The 24,824-nt window shown below is 45.5% G+C and overlaps 1 long non-coding RNA gene across 6 annotated transcripts in view; it reads right to left on the bottom strand.

The window, feature by feature from the left end:
• Nucleotides 1–24,824, bottom strand: part of LOC107149427 — a 290,671-nt gene that overhangs the window by 15,876 nt on the left and 249,971 nt on the right. The gene's annotated exons all lie outside the window — the stretch shown is intronic.

The following is a 24,824-nucleotide window of genomic DNA, read 5'->3' as shown; positions in this document are numbered from 1 at the left end:
TAGAAGGTGCCAATCAAAAATAAATGAATAGGGGAAAGGAGGGGGCAAGGGGGTAGGGATGATGGTGGAATGAGTTAGACATTTATGAAGACACGAATGGTGTGAAGATACCTTGTGTACAATCAGTGACTTGAAAAGTCGTGCTCTGTATGTGTAATATGACCTGAATCACATTCTGCCATCGTGTATAACAAATTAGAATAAATAAATAATTTATTTAAAAAAGAAATGAATAAAGGAGTGAAAGGAAGATGAGTGGAGGAGGGAGAAAAGAGAGGAGGAGGGGAGGACAGGGTGGGGGACCCCCACTCCCTGAAATCAAATTCCTTCCATGTGTGATTTTGTCAAAACGAACCCAAATACTATGTATAATTATAATGCTCCAATAAAAGAAAAGAAAACTAAACAAATCTTACTTCTTACTTTTCTTTCCCTTGCTGAGATTTGAAGAGCTGAGCATAAAAGGTTTTTGAATGTAACATATGAGGGGAATTCATCATTTCAATTGTCCGCACACTCTACTCCCAAATTCTTATTGATAACATAGCGGTGGCTGTATATTATCTTTTGGTTCTCTCATGGGGGAAAACAACCTAACTTTTGGAAATTAAAAAATATGAGTTTAGCATATATTTTTAGGGGGCAGGAAGAAACTAATAGTTTTACCTATCTTTGTCTTAGAATCAAAAGGAACAAACCTCAAGTGGAAAAGCCAATCCTACCCTCCAATCATATAAACCCAGCCTTGCATGTCGAGACCTATAAAACACAAAGAAAGGCACATGGAGGTCAGGGAAAGACCCCTGTTCACCAGATCTTCATGTTTTAGGTCACTCCAAGGTTTGGGGGGGGGGCGGTGAATGAATATAAAAGTTTTTGGAAGAATAGCTTTTTAAAAATTCAAAATCATGATATTCTTTCTTCTCCCAAGAAAAGCAATCTGCAGATAATTAAGACGTGAGCAGAATGGCGAGCGCTCCAGATCCTATCAGCGTGCAATAATTAGCACTCAGACTCAAAGTCATGAAGCGATCCCTTTGCCATGTGATTCAGAAGCCCTGGCTCTCTATTTTCAGATTAAAATAAAGACCAAGTGACTAAGCTTCAACCACGTCTGAATGTTTGTGGGCCACTTTCCCCACAACCAACAACCTTACTTAAACTCCCAACTTCTAAACTGCTAGAGCCATGGAAACATTCAAGATGACGTTCCTTCACCAAACCTCAGCTTCCCTCCTGCTTCTGCCCCGGGCCAACCTACTCACTCCACAGCAAGCACCAGCAACCTGCTCAGCTACTCCCTCGGACCTCTGTACCTGCACCCAACGCCTTCGACCATGAGAAAACCAGAGCCCACAGAGAACTCTGCCACTGGCACACGCTCCTAGTTCACTGAGGGCAATTACGCAACCTCAGATTTTTAGCCTTGATCTAAAAATCTGCCATGGGAAGGCTGTGTCTGGGTAGCTCAGTCTGCATGGGGCAGTTCCTGGCCTCCAAGTGCGCATGTGTGCACACACACTACCCCCCTGCTGTGCCACACAGGGAAAATACACACTAAGTTTCAAATAAGCTAAGCAAGTATTAAACAATCAAGGTATTGCTTTGCTACTGGCAGAAGTAAAAGGCAGCTATTTATTACAAACATATTACCAACAAAATATTTTGTGTGGAAATAAAAAAATAATAGCTACTTGTTTTTCCTCTTACAGTCTATTGTCATGTATACCCATGAAGAACAAATTAAAAAATTTTTAAAAATAATTTGGTATTTATCAATCACTAGGGATTGAATACTATACATGGACCATATTATATAATCTCCATAAATACAAATTTGTAATTCCACTTTTACAGAAAATAAATGAGGTCATGAGAAGCTGAGTCAGTTAGCCAGGGCCAATTAGTAATAGCATCAGAATTCACACCCAGAGCCACCACCTCGCTGTCCCTGCTGGTCTCGGGGTGCTGCCTGACCACCAGCCCCTTATAACAGTCAGACCTGGTCTGGCTACTGACCTGCCGAAGGAACTCAAATTATTATCGGTTTACCTAATAAAACTATGCAAAGTGCAAAATATTTTTATGCCAAAATGCCTTTGTTGGTAGGTACCATTAATGCTCTTTTTTCGTTATCTCCAGCATGTAAAAAGCACGCACCTGTGACATTTAAACAACGTAGGGCCTTCTGTGTGTGGTTTTCACCAGCTCCAACCTCCTTCTGCTGGCTCCTTAACTTGCCACTGCCTTTCAGTCAAAATCGCAGCAGCCAATGTCCGCACTGAGAGCGCTGTTAAGGTTTAGGAGACACTGACCCTGGGGTAGAGAGAACTACTGCTCTACTCTAGCTCTTTCACTGTCCCAGGAAAAGTCATAGTTTTACTTTGGCAACCTCTTTAACTGAGGTTCTAATTGAGATTCTTGGGACTTTCATAATCTTAATCTGATTTCTCCAGATAGAAAGATTATAGAATTCCCAAAGAAAGCTGGATCAATAGTGTAAGGTTCTAAAATGACTAAGAGATTGGTGTCAGCGCACCAGCGCTTTGTAGAAGGCCAGCGACATCAATCAGATGATGATTTACGGTATACTAACTTGTGCTGCTAAATTCTCCAGAAGGGCTGGCCCATCTGTTCCTCCGGCACAGTCCCCAGCCCACCTTGACTCCACCTGTCAACATGGAGCCTACACAGAGAAGAGCCGGGTCCCCTCTTTCTTCAGTGCACCTCGCTGGCAGGCCCCAAGAGCTGCCTGCAAGAGTCTGGTGAGGTTCTGGGTCCAGTCTCGTGACCTCACCTGACCCTGCCTCTGTGAACATTGCTCATCTCCTGGAAAGGGGTGTGTTTCCAAGCCTCTCCCACATCAGCAGTAGAAAGGAACTTGCAGGCTCTGAGAGCTAAGTGACGTGGACAGAAGAAGCTGTGGGAGGGAGGTGACACTGAGGGGAGGGAGTGCAATGAGGTCCTCCCACTTTGCCAAGCTCCCACCCCTCTCTGGCTAGGCAGTGTCAGAGAAGGCCAACAGGCCGTGGAGCTAAGTGGGAGTACTGCCCTACCCTTGGCCTTCTGGCTGGGAAAGGCCAACGTCTCTGCAGCACCCACACCCCACAGGGATCCTGGGGAGAGGCATGGACTTGCCTGACTATGGCGGCCATGCCAGCCACTCCAGGTGTCCCCGTATCCCCCTCAGAAGATGGACATGTACTCTGACCAACATGGGGTCAGTGGGGGTGGATGAAAGTCCATACAGTGACTTTCCAATGACAATCAGAGCTCTTGGGGCTGCTTTCTAGAGGTCAGTGGGGGGAAGTCTGGGGAAAGAGGAAAACCCGAATGTTTTCTTCCAGCACCACAATTTCAGCCCTCCTGCTGGGCTGTGCAGAGCGACAAAGTGGTGTACCTGTGGGGGAGCACTCTCCAGGCCAGGGGCACACACTCCAGGCCAGGGGAGCACTCTCCAGGCCAGGGGAGCACTCTCTAGGCCAGGGGAGCACTCTCAGGCCTGGGGATCACTCTCTAGGCCAGGGGCGCACACTCCAGGCCAAGGGCGCACACTCCAGTCCAGGGGAGCACTCTCCAGGCCAGGGAACACTCCTGCCTGTGGGAACATAGGCGGGCTGCAGTGAACAGCAGGGAGGCTGGGATACTGGAAGCCCAGCTCACAGGCCTGTGATTAAATGTGAACTTGCTAGTGGCCCTCCTCACACAAGGCGAAGAGTCAATGTTTGATAGACTGGGACCCATGCCAGACTCCAGCGCAGTGGCCTCCCCACAGGGGACTAGTTCAAAGAAATGAGATGTAGCAAAACAATTTGTGCCAGCTGCAAGAAAGCCACAGCTCACAGGTCAGACGCTGGAGCAGTCCTCTGGGTGTCTAGACACAGCAGGCTGGCTCCTCCCCAGGGACTTGACATTGTAGAGTTTCACTGATCATCCTGTCCACTAGGCAGAGTTGAAGGTGGGCCTCTTCTGGACTTTAGGTCCTCAGCACTGAATATGCTGGGTCCCTACTGTCAAATGCAGTGGCTCTTGAGCCCTTGAAATCTGTCAATCCAAATTGAGGCACACCACAAGTTCAAAATGCACAGTGGATTTCAAAACTCAGCATGGAAAATAAAGCAAACATCTCATTCATTCTTTGATTCATACAATATTGAAATATTTTGATATAATAGGTTACATAAGTAAATTATATTGGTTAAATGGATTTACCAATTTCTCTCTTTGTTTAATTATACCTGTGGCTTGCATTGTATTTATATTGGACTGTACTATTCCAAGAATCCCATAAATGCTGTTGAAGGAAAGAATGGAAACTAATAATAAAAAAAGCTGAATTAACATTAGCATCAATGCTTTCAAAGTCAATATAGTCTTAGAAATGTTGTAAAATAAGTGAGGCAAAACTTTTTTTGAAATAACTTCTGAATCTGGAGCTATGTTTTATTCTGAGTCATATGCTGTGAGAAAATGCTCACTAATCACCCAGGCCTCTTCAAAAATGAGACAGCAACAGACTCTGAGCCAGGCCACACCACGGAGGCCAAACTCAGCCATCAGGACTGGGTTAAGAACAATCAGCTCACACACTGTAAGAAATTGTCAGAGATGAAACAACCAGTCAACAAATTTCCAAGCTTCTCTTCATCCTAAACAACACTGTACCCTCAATTCAACTGATTGCTTTGAATATATTCTTTTAGATTGTTTTTTAAAATGCATAGCTTTCTACCATTTTTTTTTTTGGTATCAGGGATTAAGCCCAGGGGTACTTAACCACTGAGTCACATCCCCAGCCCTTTTTATTTTTTATTTTGAGATGGGGTCTTGATAACTTGCTGAAGGACTCACTAGGTTGGGGAAGCTGGCTTTGAACTTATGATCCTCCTGCCTCAGCCTCCCAAGCCATCGTACCTGGCCTCTACCAAATATTTAAAACATGACTAACTTCAATCCTTATTAAAGTGTTCAAAAAAACTGAAGAGCAGAGAATACTTCCTAACTCATCCTTTGATGCTAGTATTACTCTGATAAAAAAATCAGACCAAGACACTACTAGAACTGAAAACCACAGACAATATCCCCGAAGAGCACTGAAGCAAAGTTCTAATAAAATACTAACAAACTAAGTTCAGCAGCATATTAAATAGATTGTACATCACAACTAAGTGGAATTAATTCCTGGAGTGCAAGGATGGTTCAATGTACAAAATCAATTAATGTCACATGAGGAATTAGCATAATAAAGGGAAAAGACACATGGTCATGTCAAGTGATGCAGAAAAAGCACCTGACAGAATTTCACAACCGTTCATGAAGAAAACACTCAACAAACTAGGAAGAGAGGGAATTATCTCCACATAGTAAAAATCATGTATGAAAAACCCACCATGAACATCAGGCTCAATGACGAAAGATTAAAATCCTTCCCTCTAAGATAAGGAACAAGGCAAGGATGTCTGCCTTCACCACTTTATTCCATATGGTACCGGAAGGTTGGGGCAAGAAGGGGACAAAAGGCATCCAAACAGAAAAGAAAGAAAATTATGTTTGTTTGCAGATGTCATGATCTCATATTTAGAGACCCCAAATATTACACACACACACACACACACACACACACATCCACATGATCTTTTACATTAATAAATAAATTAATCCAACAGCAAGACATAAAGTCAAAATAAAAGTCAGTCCAGGGCTGGGGTTGTAGCTCAGTGGCAGAGCACTTGCCTACCACATGTGAGGCAGTGGATTTGATCCTCAGCCCCACATAAAAATAAATAAATAAAGTAAACATATTGTGTCCATCTACATGTGAAAATATTTTTAAAATAGCTGCATTTCTGTCTTGGACAATAAACAATTTCAAAAGGAAATACAAATAGAATCCCATTTATAATAGTATATCATAAATAAAGAAATACTGTGGATTTGATCAGAGGTACAAGATACAATGAAAACTACAAAACATTGATAAAATAAATTAAATACATAAACAAATGGAAATGCATCCCATATTCATGGATTGGAAAATTTAACCTTATTAAGAGGTCAAGGTGATCAACAGATTCAATGCAATCCATATCAAAATCCCAATGACAATTTTTGCAGAAATGAAAAAGCCCACACTAAAATTTATATAGAATCTCAAAGAACCACAAAATAGTCTAAACAACCCTGATATAGAAAAACATATCTAGAGGTCCCACAGTTGCTGATTTCAAAACTTACACAAAGCTATAGTCATCAAACTAGTGTGATATTGGGAAAATACAGACATATACACGACTAGAACTGAATAGAGAGTACAGGAAAAAAATCCTCCCATATATGGCCAAATGAATCTTGATGGGGCGTCAAGACTCTTCAACAGGGAAAGGAGGATCTTCTCAACAAATGGTGCCGAGAAGACTGGATATCCACATGCAAAAGAATGAAGTTGTGCTCTCATTTAACAGCACATAAAAAAAAATTTAACTCAAAATGGATCAAAGACCTAAAAACAGATCTAAAACTACCAAATTCTGAAGAGGTAACAACTGAGGGTAAAACCTTCATGATGTCAAATGTGGCAGTGGTTTCTTGGCTATGACACCAAAGCCATGGTAACAACAAAAAAAATAAACCAAAGGAACTGCATGAACACTTTTAAAACTTTGTGCATCCGATGACACAAGCAAAGGAGTAAAAATGGAGCCCAAGGAATGAAAGACAATGTTTGTAAATCGTGTATACCATAAGGAATTAATATTCAAAATAAATAAAACACCTAAAATTCTACAACAAATCAAACAACCTGAATAAAAATGGCAAAGGGTAAAAGAATTTGAATATATATTTCTCAAAGGGCAGATGAACAGATGCCCCAAATCACTAATTATTAGGTAATACAAAGCAAAACTACAATGAGATACCACTTGATACCCGTAAGTATGGTCACTATTTCAACAACAACAACAAGAAAAGCTGGAAAATAAACGCTGGTGAAAATATGGAAAACTGAACCACTTGTGCACCACTAGCGGGGATGTGAAATGGATCAGCCACTGTGGAAACCAGTGTGGGGGTCCCCCAGTGCCAATGGAATTTCCGTATCATTCACCCTTTTCACTCTGGAAACACTTAAAAGAACTGAAAACAGAACCTTGAAGACCTATTTGTATCCCCGTGATTCCAGGAGGATTTTTCACAAATACTAAAATGTGCAAGTAAATCAGGAGTCTGTCGGGGGATGGGTGGATGGGCCAACTGTGGCATGTCCACCTAATAGAATATTGGTCTCCCTCAAAAAGGGAGAAAATTCGGACACAGTCTGTAACACGGATGAACCCTGAAGACATTCTGTGAACAAAATAGGCCCTTCACAGGAGGACTCACCCAGGTGCCTAGGGTAGTCGGTCGAGTGGTGAGCTGGGGGGGATGCTAGGAGGTGGGAGAGATGGTTGGTGTTCCAGGGTCTAGAGTTTCGGTTTTCAAAGATCAAACAGTTCTGGAGGTGTTGGGTGGTGAGGGCTGCTCAGCAGGGACAGTACCTAACGTCACGGGGCTGTACACTGAAGATGGCGGAGGGTATGTGTATTTTACCAAAAGAGGGGGAGGGGGAAGGGGAGGGGTGGGGGAGAAAGAAGAANACCTCTGCATCTGGGCACGGAAACCCGCAGGGAGATCCACAAAACAGACCACGTAGACGGACACACAAAAATGAGGGGTGAGTGTGCACGTTCTGTTTGTGTAAGAATTACCTATTCTTTCAACCCACCTTCCGTATTCTAAGTCCCTCACCAGTCCTCACCCAAGTCCTGGCCAAGTCAGGAACAATAAAAACCAGCAAGGCGAACAGCAAGAATAGTCCTTCAGATGCTAAAGTGTTATTGCTACACTGATCTAATAATCATAATATGATTATTAATAACAGTATATATTAATAATTACAACAACAATAATTATCAATAACATAGAGGGCACTGCACAAAGCACATTCAAGGTCACATTTTCCACAGCAACCGCACACTATGAACTCCATTTCTCAGATGAGAACCCTGAAGGAAATAAAATGCCTCGTCCAAGGACACAAGGGAGAAAATCTGTCCTTTCCTGGAGTCCTCTTTTCTACACAACAGAGCAAAAGAGTGACGTGAGAAGAAAAAGAATCAGAATGAAAAAGGAAGGCTTCTTCAGCGCAAGTTCTGCCCTGAATGACAAACAGCCTTCTCCAGAGCGGACCTCTTTCTAATGGACTTCATGTGCAGGGAAAGCCGCGATACTAGAAGCATCATCGAATCATCTGGTTCTTAACACACAGCTGTGACTGATGCCTGGCGTGACCCAGGTTGCCATCCTAACACGCACACCCTGGAGCTCGGATTATTAGGCAATTCTGTGAAACGGGACTGAAAACCCTCCAAGGAGCCATGAGCTCCCGCATCTGTTGTACTCATTTCCAAACTCGCCCGGAAACCCAGAAAATCACCTTCAGAGGCATCGCCGGATCCGCGCTTCGCCTCACAGGAGGTGCTCAACTACCCAGCCTCTCAGCAGCCCGGCTCTTCCCTTTCCAGGTATGGGCTTTGTTGCTGAAACTCTCAAACGTCTCCCCTGACAACCAAGCCTTCCTCCAGCTCTGCCCACCACTCATCTCTGCATCCATTTTCAAGAAGGGGAATCAGAGGGCAAATGCCAGGCTGTGACCCCCGTCTGGGCTTGGCCAAGCAGGATGGGTGATTCAGGTGTGTGGAATGGAGGTTTCCACGGCGACGAGACAGCCAGGCAGGCAGGGCCCTTGCAGACTCTTTCCACCAAGGTAACAGAAGCCACTGTGCCACCTGAGGGTCAGCCCAGCTCAGAGCTCCCCAGGGAGGACAAGGACCGGGGTCTGCTTGGCTCCCACTCCCACCCCCAGCCCGGGTTCCTTGGACCATCCATATTCTCTTCTTGGGGAGGGAAAGGATTCTCTAAAGTGAGCTGCTTGGGAGAAAAACTCATTGATGGCTAGAAATAAAGAAGAAAGAAGCTGCTCTAAGACATTTAGCCATATGCCCATGGACACCTGCCACCATCTTCCTATGACACCCTCAGCCTCTTCCCCCTGCACCCATGGCCCTCTACAAATCAGGCACAGTGACAGTAACTAATAATAAAATACAACAGTGATAACAATACACTGCAATAAAAGTGTCACGAATGTGGTCTTTAGCTTTCTCCTTAGTGTACTATATTATTTTTGAAACATGGTTGATCACATGTAACAGAGAACTCAGAACTCGAAGCCTCAGGTAAGGGGGACTATAGTATGCTATTATTTTCCCCCTTTCTCTCTCCCCCCTCCCTCCCCACCCCCTCCCTCCCTTATGGTCTCTTAAGTTCCTAATTCCTGTAAGGAATAGCCCTTTCCCAGTATCTCAGCGGGGAGGATCACTTCCCCAAGGAAGCCCAGTCCCACTCCCAGCCTTAGGGTCCTTCCAAGGTGCACGAGGAAGCTCCAGCTTCCCCGTCACAGCAGTCACCGCCCATGACTGCAAAAGCCTCTTCTCTCCATGATCCCCATCCCGCTGGAGGAGGGAACGAGAGGGGTGCCTTGTCTGCCATTGACTTCACTTGGGGAACGGCATCAAGCAGAGGGTCACGGGAGACTAGCCAAAAAATAATGGAGGGGTAAATGAATTCATGAAAGGACAGAGCAGGGCGTGGATGGTGGCTGGAGGGGCAGGACCAATCTCAAACAGCACTGACCACATCTACATCTACATCGTCACGAGCATCGAACGAGAAAACGTTTGGGAAATTCTCTGGGAGGACTGTAATAAGTCTGTATATAGTAGTGCTTCCCAGCAGGAGGTTAAATTATAGGGAGAAACCTGGAGCTTGGGGCAGCAGCAACGGGATCCACCAAGAGCACTAAGGTCACCAGAGCAGGCTTCCACCCGCAGCACACACGGACTGTGTGCCTGAGAAATAACTATGTCCTGCTCTCGCCCATTTTGGATCCAGACATTCATGTTATCCACAACTTCTCACTCACATACCTTGTTCATCTCTATCAAATATTACTACAAGCTGAATGTCCCAACTCCAAATGGCTCCAGAAGTGCTCCAGATTTCAGAGTTTTTTAGATTTTGGAATATGTGCACGTCAGCGAAGCATCTCTAATCAGGACTGATCACCATATAATTTAAAATTAGATTTGAAAGTCCCAGGTGCAGGGGCTACTTGGGAGGCCGATCCAGGAGAATTGCCTGAGTCCAGTAGTTTTCAGACCACCCTGGGCAACACAGCAAGGTCCCCTCTCCAAATGGACAAACAAATGTTAAATTATATTTGAATAATAAAAATAAAATCAATACTAATTTAAAATAATAATTACAGATAGCTGTCAAGGGAAATTGAGAATAATCCACAGTCTTCAGCTACCTGGTGACACAGAGCCTTAGTTCCCTGGATAAAAGGACTGTTCTCTAAACCCTATAACTGCGTGTCCTCTGAAAAATGGTGTGTGCGGTTGTTTCCTCCACATTTTACTTTCACAAAAAATGGCTTTTAGGAGTCTGTTCTTCACTGCTTTCTCCATGAGAACACAGTTGGAGGAAGAATGAGCGTCAACCTGCTTCGAGACTTGACCTTTCCAGGAATCCAAAACTCTGTGGCCGTACGACCCACTGCTCGCTCTCCCGTCTCTGTCTCTCTGTCCCCAGCTCTGGCTTAACCACCACCAGCAGACCCAGAGGGCAGCATTTTCTCTCACTCCTTCTGTGCTTTGCATGATGTTCAGAATAGTACCCTCTGCTCAAAGACAACTTGAAAGTTTCAAAAACACAGCTCAATGCCAGTTGCCCTCTTAGACTATTTACAAGCACCGCAGGAAGCAACCCACCTGTGTGGGATCAGAAGAGAGGGCCAGCGGAATGTCACAAGTCAACACGACATGCATTTCAGATGACATGTGACGCGCTCCTGGTTCAGAGCAAAACAGTCCACAGTGGGGCTGGGACAGGAAGTCAAAGCTGGCAGCAGCCCACCGCTGCAAAGGGGGAGATAAGTGGTGGTGACTCTAAACGAAAGAGAGAAGCCTGAAATGCTCCTATGACCAAACCAGGCAATTAAAACATTAAATGTGAAATCCGAGGCTCTGTAGATTTCCTAATATGGTATAAGTGCTGACTTTCCAAAATGATGTTTTCTCATCTTTTAACATATCAAAGAGCATGCCAAAACCCCAAGGAAACATTTCCATTTTGAAAACAAAAATAAACCACACACATCCATATTCTATTAATAACACTGTCTTGCCCTGAAGACCCTGCGCCCTTAGTCAAAACCCCATTGCATATCTAAATCCTAACCTTATTGACAACTCCACCCAAGGAAAGCTGCACCTGCGCCTTAGTGAGTTCACTAGGGCAGACCCCGTCCATTGTCCTTACTGGAGACCCAAAGCCATGTCCCCATCATCGACCTGTAAATATGTTCTGCATCTCCAGCAGCAGCATTCCTTGAGAGAGGAAAGCTGGCACAGGACAGCACAGGTTCAAGCCAACTCCTCAACATTTAGAGGGACAGGGAGATAGAAGAGTGGAGGCTGGGAATTAAAAGCCCAGAGGAGGTAATGCCCAAGTCCAGGATCCCCAGATCTAGACTATACACCCTTGACCTGCCAACATGAAACAAGAAATCACAGGCACGTGGCAATTTATGTTTAAAGACAGGGGTTGAAAAAAAGAATGTGGTGCTCCTCGGCATCAATTCAAACACCTTGGAGCTGTACCCCTGCCAGGCACTGCCTGGGGCGAGGACAGCAGGAGTAAGTGACCTCAGTTCTGCACCCAGAGTGCTTCCATCTTCCAGAGAAAAACAGGCGCCAGAAACAACCACACAAAAGAGCATCACAGGTCACCTGCTCCTTCCTAAAAGGTGAGCCACGCAACTAACAGGATCCCTCCAACCGCAAAGCCTGCAAGAACAGCTGTAGGCTTTTATGTTCTGAGTTGCGGGCTCTATTTTGTCTCTGGGGCAAGAAGAGGGGGAAATCAAACCCACCCTGATCAGGTAAGCTGGGGGAGAATGAGTGCGCTGACTCTCGACACCAACTTGAACGTAACTTCAAGGAAAGGAGGCAGCACGTGTCCAGCGACAGGAAAGCTCCACCTCATTTAAACCGCCGGATCCGAGATCAGATCCAGCCCCAGCCACCTGCTGGTGGAACTGGGAGAGTTCACTCGCTCTTGCAGCCTCGTCCTTGCATTTACCAAATGCAAACACTTCTCCAAGTAGGTGAGGTGGGTTGCCACACTTCACAAATGGGGAAACTGAGGCACCAAGAGGTCCTGTGTCCTTAAAGTGGCTAAGTTATGATTTGAATCCCAGTAGTCTGGCTCCAAAGTCTGACCTCTGAAGCTTTACCCTGAACCACTTAGAAACTACTTCCTTTCCAGCGAGAGTTGTGCCAGCGCACCCAGCACAGTGCCTGCCATTTAGCAAAATCTGGATGATGCTGAACACTTCACCTCCCGCTCTCCCTCCGCTCCCTCACCACACTGTGGGAGGCTGGAGACAAGCCTCTGCACACACAGAAGGCAGCGACGTCAATCTGCAGGGCTCAGGAGCTCTGGGGCGAGCTGGAAAATGACGCTCTGTCTTTATCCCGCGGCCTGGAACAAGAGCTGTAACTCAGGCAGAGACGCCCAGTGTCTGCACACAGAGGCTGCCTCTATCTGTCAGAATCTGCATTCCAGGCACAGCACTGAAGACAAGCCCTGGGAAATTGGAGGGTTTGTGATTCCTGCACGAGGAGCTATATGTGTATATGTCAATGGACACACATACACACACACACACACACACACACACAGTCACCATCCCACATCTAGAACTTATATCCTGACTACCACAGGGGGAAAATAATCTATTTTCAAGAAACTTCCACAGCCTACAAATTGGCAGAGTTTCTGTATCAGGCTGCAGCTTGCTTTAAGATGGACCAGATATTGCTGGAAGCTAAAAAACGGAGTCTCTTTTTGAAAATTATTAAGAACAAATTAAGCTCGGAGGCCTAAGGGATCTGTGTTGTAAAATATGAGAAATTTTTGTTTTCCAGATCTTCAGCAGTATTTTCATGAACTAATGACATTAATAAAGAGAGGACGGGGTTATTTTTGTGTCTTGGTATTTATGTAGAGTATTATCAAGAAATGTGTAAATGTTATCAATTATGTATTCAGCTGGGCGAGTACTGACCCACACAAAATAGGGGACTTATTGTCACTTGAATTTTTCAAGGACACAATTATGCATGTTGCTAACTATGAGAACTTTATTCCTGATACCAGGTAGGAATGCTGTCTACACACTCCCTCAATTTTTCCCTTAATAAAAAGTTCCATTTAATGTTAACACAATAGAAGAACATTATTTCATACATGAAAAAATATCACTACAATCCAGTATTGAGACAGTTGCTCTGACCCTGGAACTTTGCTAACGTAGTTTAAAAGTCAATAAAAAGAAAGCTGACCTTCCACAGACTCAGTCTCTGTCACTGTGGCTACTGGGTTCATTGATGCCTGCCAAATCTTGCAAAACTACAGTACTGATCTCCATGTGCATTTCAAAAACTATAAGCTTCCATTGTGAATAAGCTTCACTTTCTACTTTCGGACTCCATCTGCAACCAGCCTGCCCGTTCTTGGGGCATCTCCCTAAGAGCCAACAAAGCCCAGGTGCCTGCTCTGTGCAGCAAGCTCTTTACATGTTTTAATTACAGTTTAGCATGAGTGATTGAGTCAAGAGAAGGAATCTTCATCAAATGTTCATTAGAAATGGCAATTTTCTATCAGGAAAACAAAAAAAGGCATCCTTCATCTTGTTAGTCTGAAAAAGTCCCCCCAATGTGAATCAGGCCTTTTGTAGTCACATGCAAGCCACATTTAGGCTCCTGGCTCAGCCCGGGACACGTGGAGGGAGGCTGGGGGTGGGGGCAGGAAGAGGAAGGAAAGGGAGTTAGCAGTCAAAGAGGAAGGAGGGTTTCTTGGACTTTGTAGACCTGCAGAAAACAGTTCTTTCTAGGTCCTATTGAAGCCCTTAACCTTGGCAGGAAAGGCTTACTGTCTCCATAGCCATTTCCAAAGTCATTACAGTGGCTAAAAAGCAAGGCAGCAGAGCAGTTCCTGGGTGTGTGTGCAGGTGTGTGCATGTATGTGCGTGTGTGTGTGTCTGTCTGTCTGTCTGTGTCTGTCTGTGTGAGTCAGCGGAAGCCGGAAGCCTTACAAAACTACTTCAAACAAGCTGGACAAGGATAGCTTCCACCTCCAGACAGTGAGAAATTGCATTATCCTACGGGATGTGGCCACCCATGCTCAGTGTAGATAAGTGAGAACATTCTCTGCTCTGGCCAATAGGAGACCTGCAACCACAGCTGCTCACAGAAGCTCTGGGTGGCCTCCCATCCCGCGGCTCCAAATGGTTTCAAGGCAAAAAAAAAAAAAAACCCACTGCTGCAGGGTGGCGCTCCCAAGTGCAGGGGTGGAGGGAGGGGCCGGCCCCATGGAGGGGGCAGCTGCCTCCCACAGGTGCTCTCCAGCCCCTCTTGGGGCTCCAGGCAATCAGAGAGGTCTCTGGCTGACTCCTGGCAAGGGGCCTCTGTGGGAGCAGGCCTCCTCACCAGCCCACAGCAATAAAGGCAAACTGTGCCTGGGAGACCCTGGAAACTCTGGAGAAATTTCCCTGGGAGGCAGTTCCTGGTGCTCCATGAGGAAGAGGGTAATTATTACCAGTTGGTGAAAGAAAGGGGCATTCCAAATTCAGCTGGAAATGAGAAAGAAACCTCACCGGCCCTGCACACAGATGCACAGTCCCATTTAAGAGACACAGCCAGATGGGATCAAGAACTTACGTGTGCAGGAGTATTTTAGACTTAACTGTCCTCTAAGAAAAAAGATCTTGACATTCTAGGAAAAGTGTATGCAAGTTACAGTAGAAGCTCTTTGGAGATATTATGATTTGTATAAAAAATTGACCTCAATAAAAACATTCATTTCACTTATTTAGTAGTATCTGAGAACCAGTTTTATGGTACCTCTTGCTTTCTTATATTCCTACTGTCTCCATTAAAATATATATATATATATATATATATATATATATATATATACATACATACATATTTTCTTGCCTGCAGTTACTATGTAGTATGCTGGACCAACAAGAAGTCAGAAAGTATCAGATATATCAGCTGATAAAATGATGAAATCTTACACATGTGCATAGAGTCCCAAAACAAGTCACCCCTCTACAGAACCCAGTGCTGCATACAAATTCTTTTGGAAGAATATATCTATTTTACTTATATATATGTACACAAAGAAAAGGCCATTGAAGATTGTGTGCATACTGACTAAGAAGGGATTATAGGATACAGTAGGCAGAAAATTAATGCTGAAATTGGAGTACTGCCACCAAATTAGTGCTGACAATAATATTTCACGCAAAACCAACATGGACCTAGGTGGCAAAAATTAAATTCAAGTCATCTGGCATCAAGATCACTGAAATGGAGGTTGAAAGGCTGTGCTCGGCCCTTGATTTGCTTGGGGGCCTACATCAGGTTGGGCTACACCTCCACCATAACATCTGCAAAATGGAGATAACACCTCCTGCTACCTACCTCAGAGAGCTGTTAGAAGATTAGGAATGAAAAAAGAAAATCCTCAAAGCCCTTTGAGTTGCTCATAAATATGACACGCAACGTAATGAAATACCAGCCCTCTCTCCAAGTCCCGAGAGACGCTCAGCCATAGAAATAGAAAACAGACTCCCGCCAGCCACAGGGCAGGCGCTCCCTGGGCCCAGCTCGGTGATCAGGGAGGGGTGGCAATGCTGTCCTCAGCTCCCAGGGACTCAGTGGGGAAACTGAAATTCACATCTATGCAGACTAAACACAACACCCAGAAAAAAGGAAAAAAAAAATAGACTAATTTCAACAGACTGCCATTCCATCCAAAGAAGCAGTGCTCATGACGAAATTCCTATTTTTTTTTTCTTAAAATTCTAGATTTGCAAGAAGACAATCAAGTGACAATATAACACAGGCAGGTTTTCAGGCCAAGAAAAGTCTCTTATTAAAGCAAATTGGTTCACTAGAGGGAAAATAACCCCCTCCCACACAAACTCTAAACAATATGTAGAGCATATAACACATAAATTAGAGTATTTCTAATTAATCTGTACAGGAAACAAAGGCTATACTTGCCTGTACCTAGTCATATATGGAGTTACTTATGGTCCATTGGAAGAATATCATCAAGTATTCATATATATCCTAAGATATTCTGAATTATGAAAAGCTTACAATTTAAATTCATCAATTAACAAAGCACATTGTGTATTTTTATTATATCAAGCACTTTTGGATCATGTGTCAGGTTCCAATAGAAAGATAAATAACACCCAGTCCCTCGTTGTTCTCACGAAACTCGAAGTCTAGCAAGAAAGTCATAGACAAAATAAAATATCATGCAGTCTGGGGAGAGTTTGTATCAGGCATAAACAGAGCGCTAAGGAAGAGCAGAGGGTAGAGTAATTGATTCTGCATGGAAAGGAGAGAAGGAGGGTCCAGGAGCATTTCAGGGAACTTGTCACCGGAAGGGGATCTTGCAAATGAATAATGTTTCATACACAGAGAAGACGGTCAAAGGCCATTCTAGATTCATCAATGGCAGCCACATCTCACACACATCGAGGAGAGGAGTGTCCTCGTAAAATGAGACACATGGGCTCAGTCATCAGGACGGGCCTGAGTTGGTCCCAAAGCCTTCTGTGGGGAAAGCAGTGTCACAGGATGAAATTTCCCTTAAGGGGACTTGGATGTGTGTACGAGAGAGGTGAACTGGCAGGAGTGGGGAGGGGCAATGACCTTTGGCCTGAGATACACGTTGTTTGTTATCAGTTTAAAACTAGCAGCCCTGAGGAGGCCAGTCCACACAGGGGAGGAGTGGAGATGCACAGAGCCTGCCACGCTGACCTGGGATTCGGAAACGCTTGCACCGGCTGCTCCTGGAGAAGTAGTGGGAGGACCCATATGGGGGGGGGGGAATACAGGGCGGGAATAATGGCTCCCAAGGATCCCAATCCTGGACACAGACGTGTTATTTCTTTGGCAAAGACTTTATAGATATGATAGAGTTGACCGTCTCAAGAAGGGGAGGCTGTTCCGGATTGTCCTGCTGGGCCCTGGGTGCCATCGTGAGTGTGCTTACCAGAGGGAGGCCACGGCAATTGCGCTTCAGGCAGGCGACTTGCTCACAGAGCAGGCAGCTGCTGGGGTCATGCAGCCACAACCAAGCAACCAAAGCACTGACTGGGACTGTCGCCTCCGGCCCTGGAGGGAGCTCAGCGTGCTCTGGCTTTAAGCCACCCCACTTGTGGTAATGTGTTAGAGCAGCCAGAGGAAATCGATAGTGACCAAAAACTCACCCCTCCAGGTGTCCCTGGGTGTCACATCACCAGTCCTGATAAGAGCAACTCAGCGGGAAGACGCTCCAGGTGTAGAAGTTGAAGTCCAAGCAGAAGCCTTAGAGGAAGACGCGATTATTAAACTGAGCCACTACTCCAGATTCAGCCATAGGAATCCAGGTAAAAGCCCAGATTAGGTCACACGAGATGGAGGAACTGCAAAGCACAGCCAAGAAATGTGCACAAGGGGGAGGGAACTGGGTCTGAATAGTACTGGGGACAATCAGAGGTCGTCATGAGGCCACCAAATCTGGTCCGGGATCCTCACTTAATTGTCAGTGCCCAGTGGCTAGGGAAGACGTGAGGGGGGTGGGAAACACTTACATCCACTCCATCCTCATCAGCACTGACCCGGGAACTGTACCAGGGTGAGACATCAAATCCAGGACATCGGTAAACACAGGCGTGGGAATATTATGGCAATGAGACAGACGAGGTAGGACACAAACTGCTCAAGATGCTCAAAAGCTTGAATTGTGCTCTTCAGCCAATGGGAGAAAGAGCATAGGAGACCCAGCTCAGAAGAGTGGCAGTGGAGTGGGGTCTCCACAGCAGATGCCATGGCCCACCAAGATGGCAGAGCAGGACGCTGGGGATGATCAGGACCAGATTCGCAGGTGAGAACATGGGGGCAGGGTGGAGAAATGTCTAGAGGGTGTGTCAAGTCACCTGGACAGGCACTGAGGGCTGAGGAGGAGGGGGCTGAGGGGGAAGGGCAGCCACACTCTATGAGATACAGACGCAAAGGAAAAGGTTAGAGTTGAGCAGAGAGAATGAGCTTTGTTCTTACTGTATAGCCTTCAAGGTGTGGCCAGGTCCTACCAGGGGTGACGGGTGCAGCCAACAGAATGTGGGGACCCAAAACTGAGAGAATGTCAGAATCGTTCAAGTGTTTGAAAAATTACTTGCAATGACCTACTCTCATCATTTCCCTTCCAATTTATCATAATGAAAGAAACCACAAAAAGAGTCCTAAATTTTTAACATCCTAAAAAAACAAACTGTTTAAACTATACTCAAATCACCCACTTACCGAAAAAAAACAAACCCCCCCAAAAAAAGAAAAAAACAACTTCACATCTCTCTGCCGCTTTAAAGTAAATGTATCATAAATTTTCTAAGAAGGGGTTCAAACTCTTGTCATTAGCCATTTCCTTTTTCTGTTAGTTTTGTAGACAACTGGCAGGGCACACCACCAGGCACGGCCATCCAGGGACTGGGGAGACTGTGTAGGAAGTTCAGTAGTGACCCCAAGAATGATGATGATAGAAAAGAAGGCACATTGTTCAAATGTGCAGCGGATGTCAAGTCAGGTGTGGTTGGAGCAGAAAAGGTGGATCTGAGAAAGAAGGGGGAAATGTGCTATGTTCACGAAGATGAACCAGGACAAAAGTAAACAAAGACATGAGTTTATCCAGGAAGAAAATTATGCTCATCAGTTTTGGAAAAGACTCCCTGTGCTCCAAAGCCACAAACTCGCTACCAAAACGCTGGGTATACAGTGGTGCCCTAGTGAAGAGTAGGAGCTACAACCTGTTCTAGCCGGTGCCTTCTCACGGCTAGTGCTCACTACGACATGGAAATGGCTTTGAGGGGCAGTGTGTGGAGGTCCAGGTCAGAGTCCGTAGGCATGACGATGTGGGAAGGGAGCAAACACGCAGAGGATGCTCTGTGCTCAGCAATTGTGCATGAGAAGATAGATAAGCCACTTGGCCTGGTGACAGAAACCCCGACAGGGCAGAAGAGACACGGAAAGGGCACCCGCCTCTGTCAGCTTTTACTAAGAAAGCCCCGTAAATACCCACGGTAAACATAAAAGACCAGGGAGCACGTGTGCAAATAGCAAGAAGGAGCACAGGCATCAGGAGCATGCCCCGCTACAGAACCACAACTCAGTGTCTCCCGTTACACTTGAAGCTCATGAGAAATCCAGACGGCAGGACAGAGTCCGCACAAGTCCAAACTGCCCAACAAATCACCGCACCACGTTACGTTTGCACAGGATCTCAGGAACGCGGCCCAAGGCGACGTCTCCTTGGATCCCAAGCAGGACCCTGCAAGTGTTGACAGCCCCAAGTTTTGACCCTGGATTCACTTCACTCTCCATTCCTTAGTGACGACCCTTGAGTCATCCCAAGGACACAGAGAGGTAAGAAACAACACCTGCCCTTGGGGAGTCAGAAAAATGGACACATAGCAGTTTAGGCAAGAAATGAGGCACCCGAGAAGTATGCACTGTGGGGCTTTCAGTGCAGGGTGGTGGGAAGGAGGATGTGAAGGCAGGCTGAAGGTCATCAAATAGGAGAAAGACGGCTGAATGGAAATACGTGTGAAGAAGACCGGAACAGATTAAAAGGGAGCCGGATGTGATGGAAACTATCAAATAAACATGAAAAGGGAATTCCTGCCGCAGAGGGGAGGCCAGCTGACCTAGGGACCTGGGCTCTAACTGGAACCACTGGGAGTCCTACATCAGGGAAGAACTAAAACATGGGCCTTGGAAGGCTAGGGAGGAAGTCACCCAGGGCTAGGGGTCTGGAAGGTTCCATTGAGACTCCTGTGCTCAAGGCCTGAGTCCAGCTGGTGCTGCTAATGGGAGGTGGTGGAAGCGGCAGGAGCTGGGGCCTTCCTGGAGAAGTCGGTCCCCAGGACATGACATTGAAGGCCATATCTTGTCCCTGGACCTCTTCCCCCTCCCCTCTGCTTCCTGGTCGCCATCAGGTAAGTAGCTTTGCTCCACCAGGTGCTATCTGCTAGGATATTCTGCCTCTTAAAAGGCCCCAGCCAAGAGGGCCAAATAACCATGAACCCAACCATGAGCCAAAATAAACCCCTCCTTTTCTAGATTAATTTTCTGGGATATTTTGTCACAGCAGCAGGAAGCTGACTAATACACCCAGGGAAGACAAGACTAGAGAACCATGTTTGGAAGACTAGTTAGCTACACTAATGTGGGTATGAAAACAGGAACTCCTGGGGCGGGGGGAGGCCATGACAATACTGAGGGTCGGGTGGCAGAAAGAGCAGCCAGTGAAGAACAGGAGGTTTGCATGTCTGCTTGGATAAGGGGGGGTAGAGGGCAGGGGAAAGCTAAAGTCGGGACTGCACCTCCAAGAGCAGGTGAGTATGGCCATCATCAATAAGCCATGGGAAGGAAAGAGAGGAGCTGGGTGGGGGAATGACTGTCCTTTGAAGACTCTTCAATTTGAGCCAGGGAAGGGTGACCCAGAAGAAATACCTCCCGAGAAGACTGGGATGAACACAAGCCGTCTAGCCGGAGGGTGGGTTGGAAGTCCTTAATCTGGAAGGAAGTTGAAATAATAATCTAGGCTGAGAGAAACCCCTGAGAGAGAGAATGCAGAAGTGAAGGGCTAAGCAAGCCTTGCAACTTCTCAAACACACATCGTAGCTTTCGATTTTAGTGGCAAACGATCAGGAAAAATTCGAAACCCGAGAACTTGGAAGCACTTCAGAGATGGGATTGGACTTACAGGGGGACTACAGTTCTCAAAGTATTCCAAAGACAAACATCTACCAAGCAAAAGTCATCCTGAAATATCACACTGTTGATTTCACGGTCAACGGCGACATGAAGTCAAGTTCTGTGGAATCTGATGATGTAAATAAGTTACAGCCAACTAATAAGCTGACTTCAGTCGCTTAACACCATGACAGGAAACAGTGACCTCCGTCTCCAGGAGGTACGCAGGGCCTGGTACTGACCCTATAACCACCACCATTCACATCCATGTTGATGGGATCCTAGGGCCCTAAACAGGACAAACTTGTGTGACAAAGAGCCACACAAGGTTTCTGACACTAGGAAAGTCAACCAAATATTCTCTTTAGTTGTTTTCGAGCTTCTGGTAGAGGACATGAAGCCAGAAGCCATTTCCTAAGCTTTGCAGACAGAGGGTTCTGGAGCGTGGCCTTCAATGGAGGAAATAATGTGGCTTGTGCTACGTAGGAAAGAGCAGCAATGGGCAGGTCCTACCTGCCAGAGACTTACCAGGGATCCTATCAGAAACAAAGATCATGTTGCCCTCCTGCTTCTTTCTCTCCCCTGCATCTTCCAGTGTGCACCAAAACTAAAGAGGTTAAGCAATACAATCTACGAAGAATGGCTGATAGTTCTTTAAGACTTATTATGTACCTGGTCCTGTCCTAAGCTCTTCAATCTTCACACACACCAAAGTGGGCAGTAGTGTTGCTGTTATCTACTTGGTTTTACATAAGGAGAAACCAAGGCACGTAGAGCCAGGACCCCCAAGCCCACCACCTCAGGACCGGAATCCAGTGACAATGACTGCCACTTCTCACACTCCACCCCCTGCCGCGATACTGCTCCACAGATCCGTGCCCTGACACATCGTCTGCTAAAATAAACCATTGTTTAAAGACAGTAAACACTGTCTCTGACCTAAGTGTTTTTTGATTATTGCAAAAATCTCCAAGAGGACCCGACACAAACAAACCCAAAGAGAAGAGTAACACATACACACAACTTTCTGAGGATAGCTTTCCATAAAACAGACTGCATTTGGATACAGAGAAACTTTTGACCATGTAGGGTGATGAGAAGAAAAATGGGAATGAGCAAACTAGAAGAAAATTGGAAGTGTCCACTGCTAGACAAGATTTTTCCAAAGATTCTCCTGCAGGACTCACATGGATTTACCATAGATTTTGGACTACATGCAGAATGACTCTTTTGATAACCTCAGGATGTATTTTGCAGTTTGCTGTCCTAAATTTCCCTAATTTTCCTTTAAAACTGAGTTTAAAAGAATTTCACATGGATCTTTTCCAAGCCCAGAAACTTTCTTTAAAGTTGATGTTTCAGCCTGAATTTGTGAGGAACAGATTTTAATTGACAGCCTTCACAATGAACAGCCACATGTCTAGTGTTATGACTCCTCCTAACATTTCTCTGGACCCCTGCTCTTGTTTGGCTGATTCTACCTAAGACATACTTACTTATCACCTTATGCCAAAATTTAGAGGAAGAAGTGCTCCTGAACTGAGTTCGCAAAAGGCAGAGAAAAATGCAGCCAACCAGCTACTGAGCCAATCGTAGTTCCCATCTCATTCTCTTTCGAATATGGAGACAGGACAAAATGAATTTGTGATGCCATCTGGACCCCTTGGTGATCCAGAGGCTGACAACACGGAACACAAGTATTCGGCACGGCACTCGCTTCTCCCAGGCCACATCATCAAATCGGATCTCGGAGTGCAGCATCTGAACTCACCGTGTCCTTAGGGGTCCCACAGAGTCCTGGCAAACCCTCCCTTCAGCCCACGGAGGTCTGGGGAACATGACAGGGGTTAGGGAAGCCGCCATGCTCTTTCCTGGCCTCACACCTCTGACAGGAGCAAGGCCAGGTGGGATCACCATCAAGATGGGCACCATATGAGTACAGCTAGATACATACGATCTCCAAGAAGACTTCACACTCCATGTCTCTGAGAAAAAAAGAAGCCATCAGCACAGCCTCTTAACAACTCCTTTTTTAAAATTAGTTACTATCAATGGCAGTGGGATGGCATGGTATTTTAGGACCTCTCTACACTTTTAAAGTCTCAGCTGCACAGAATAAAAACCTGAAGGAGTAGAAACCCGGACACCAACGTCAGTGACACAATACTTCCCTGACCACACTTTCTTCTTTCTGCCTTCTTCCAAAAATGTGGCTTAATGCCTCCTCCTACACATAATGGTGTGAGCCAGTGTTTTCCAAACACCATGACACAGAAAACTAGCTGTTCACAGGCATCCTGAGAAGCAAAGACGTTGGGCTCCAAGTGAGAGAGAGATGCCATGCTCTGATTCTTCCTCCTTGGGAATGCACAGTGCATATTAGCACACTCAAGACCCTGAGAAGCCCAGGGAAACTTTATGAACTGTGACATCACCTGCTCTTATTTGCCTGCTCAATGCATTTTCACAAATTCCTAAGTGGGGGTACAGAGACTGCACGGTACAGGGTGTATGAAATGTTCTACGCCAAGCTCAGCGTTCAAGATTTAACAATCTGACTCCAATGACCCTTAATCCTGTTCAACAACATCCATTGCACAGTGGACCTTATGCCTCAGCTTCCCCTACACAGGAAACCTCTCCTCCAATCAAGTTCATCTCCTCTGTTTCAAACAGAGAGTTGTCCCACCATTGGGATCACCACTCCCTATTTGAGAATATCTACCTTGAATTATTTGGCTCAGTTTAATCCCTCAATTCTTGAGATAAAACCCCGCCTCCTCCGAGACTCCTCCAGACATCACCTTCCCTTTCCTGAATATGCACTTCAAATAGAATGGTGCTTGTGGGAGACTTACTCACTGCCCATCTTACAAGTCCACATTTGCTGTACGTACACTGGTCTCCCAACTTCAAAGAACTGGCTGAGAATGGCTCTGAGCTATTGGCTTCTGCTAGAAATATCTAACACACAGTATTTTGCTCGAAACATAGCAGATATTCCCTACCTAAATGTAGACCAATTAGGAAATCCAGGCCAGTAGCCACCCAAAGGTATTTCAATGCCACACACATAGCTTTCAGAATTAAATTACCAACTGACAGTAGCATGACTCAAAAATATGTTAAGAGCTGGGCACATTTTATTTACTGGAAAACCTTCTGTCTTAGTAAAGAATAAGAACTCAGGTTTCCAAATTGAAATCTCAAAGGAAACCTTTAAGAATTAATCAATGCACGTGGATTTAGCAGGCAACATGCTCAGCCCTTAAAAAATGAAGAGCACAGGAACCACCCTACCATCTGTCATAACAGGATTCATTCCTTACTGTCTATTCTGCGAGTCAAAAATCACCACTTCAGACATATTTGGGTAGTATATAGACAAGTCTTCCTTTCTCCCTGTCCAAGACAGCCATGGGAGGGGCCTCCGATGACACTTGCCTCTCCAAACGTGGTGGAAATGACGTGGTACACCCATCCCTTCAAACAGGAGAAGTTCACCCCTCGCAGAGGCAAGAGATTGTCATCTCTGGGCAATCCAGTAAGTAACCTGAATTACAATTCTGATGTGACAATCTGTGGAAGTGAAGGGTGGGTGTCACACTGTCATTCACAAGCCCGAATTCGCCACGTTTTTATCTGCACATAGTTTTGTCAAGGTATACAAGACGAGCAGGTCATTCGGAGACCCACTTTGAACATGAAAAACATTAACGCTTTCCTCTCTTTCTTGGATCAAAGAAGGAAGTTGCGAAAGAAAATCCAGGTTTTAATAATTCTTTCCTTTAACACATTAATGATTGCTTTATGGGATAAAGAGGGAGCACACATTTTTAT

This window comes from Marmota marmota, unplaced genomic scaffold, assembly GCF_001458135.2.
Source record: "Marmota marmota marmota unplaced genomic scaffold, marMar, whole genome shotgun sequence".
Lineage (NCBI taxonomy): Eukaryota > Metazoa > Chordata > Mammalia > Rodentia > Sciuridae > Marmota > Marmota marmota.
The sequence above is the reverse complement of the archived record's forward strand: the minus strand, read 5'-3'. Positions and strand labels throughout refer to the sequence as shown.